A 1,799-nucleotide genomic window follows, 5' to 3' on the forward strand; every position below is an offset into this window, starting at 1 on the left:
ATATATATATATATGTATAATTATATATATGTATATATATTACGTATATATGTGCATATCGATACACGCATATGTGCGTGTGCATATTTATATGGAAACGTATGCACTCACACTACGGATATGTACACATACACATATTGCTACACGTATGAGGATGTCCTCTTTCGCGTTTTTGTCTATACGTAGTACTAAGGTGCCATAATAAGCTGCATTCTCTCTCACTCTCTTTCTCTCTATTTCCTCTCCCCTCTACTTGTGACACTCATTCACGCGATTCACACACTCGCAATACTTTTTTCATTCATTCCTCCTCTTCTCTTTCATCGACATGACGTGACATGACTCGTTTGCTATATTTTAACCGATAGCTCTCTCGTTACACAGTTACTCTCTCGTATTCGCCGGACCCGCTCTTACAGCAGCATCATCATACTTTCACACTTCCGAATTCGCTAGGGCTATAGTTGGGCGCACTAGCATCACACGTGCCCATAAATCAATAAATAAATAGAGGAACAACATTCTTCAAACATCTCTTTTTTTCGTATATAACAACATTAGAGGCTCTCGGAGAACGTAACGCAACAAATGTTCAACAATACAATCACGAAAACAAATAGAAGGCACTCTTGCTTTTCTTTTTTTCTCAATAAATTAATCTCCATATGTTATAACAACTCACTCTCAGATATTATCTTTATGCCTTCTCCTAGGCCTTGTCTGTCGCGTTCGCATTTAGCTACGTACCTATACGACGTTCGAATGTCGCTGAAATTCTCAGGTAACACACGCCACGACAATCACATGACGGCGCTACAAATTATCTTTCTCTCTCTCTCTCTCTCTCTCTCTCTCTCGAATGGACAATCATAGCTACGGTATGCGAGATACGAGATAACAAATTTGTTTCACATTTACAAGTAAAAGAAATCCACCTTCGCGTAACAATTAGGTAGAATATTATTTAACCTTTAATATTATAATAATTTAATTATTGTTATTTGCTTGGAAGCTCACAGCCGACACATTTTTTTTAATTCATTATTATTATTTCTCTCTTCTTTTAATATCTTATCTTATTTTCACTTGGGTATACGGGGCGCTCATCTTTCGTACTTGGATCTCGGTTATTTTTTTCCCCTCGGTATTTAACAGCTACAACATGTACAATATTTAGCGCGGAAATTTTTCAACGAAAGGCATAACGGAATCCAGTTGTTAGTCCGCTCTATATTCGAAATACGCGGTGAAATATAGATTCACGGTTACTCTAACGAGAGAGAGAAACTATAAGTACGGATAATACCCCCGTGGTCTACGGGGAATAGAAAACAAAAAATCATGGAGATGTGGCAGTGCCTTGAGCAACCGTTTATGAAATCAACCCTATCTCGCCTCCCTGTTACCCTTCTGCTTTGTTTTTCATCATCTTTTTTTTGTTTTTGAACACATGACAACACATCGTCTTTGTACGATAACAACGTTATTTTCTCCTTTTTTTTTTCTTTCGGTTCTATCTTTGCTAACTAATCTAGCCTTGCTCGCGAGATTCATGGTTTGTCGAGCCTATCACGCATATAACATTGGATATATTGTAATAGATATATATATATGTATATTATATAACGTAGATATATATATATATATGTAAATGACGTATCGTACGTATAATATATATCTGTGTGTATACGTGTGTTTTTGTGTGTATGCGTTAAGATAGAAGTTTTATCTTTGTTAATTCTTTGCTACAGTAGAGAAAAAGATAGTTGTATCTAGAACACTTCGTTCCTTTATATATA

The 1,799-nt window shown here is 36.1% G+C and overlaps 1 protein-coding gene across 1 annotated transcript in view; it reads right to left on the reverse strand.

The window, feature by feature from the left end:
* Positions 1-1,799, reverse strand: part of LOC108753502 (transcription factor SFL2-like) — a 19,052-nt gene that overhangs the window by 3,775 nt on the left and 13,478 nt on the right. The gene's annotated exons all lie outside the window — the stretch shown is intronic.

Source organism: Trachymyrmex septentrionalis, unplaced genomic scaffold (genome assembly GCF_001594115.1).
Source record: "Trachymyrmex septentrionalis isolate Tsep2-gDNA-1 unplaced genomic scaffold, Tsep1.0 scaffold7, whole genome shotgun sequence".
NCBI classification, from domain to species: Eukaryota; Metazoa; Arthropoda; class Insecta; order Hymenoptera; family Formicidae; genus Trachymyrmex; species Trachymyrmex septentrionalis.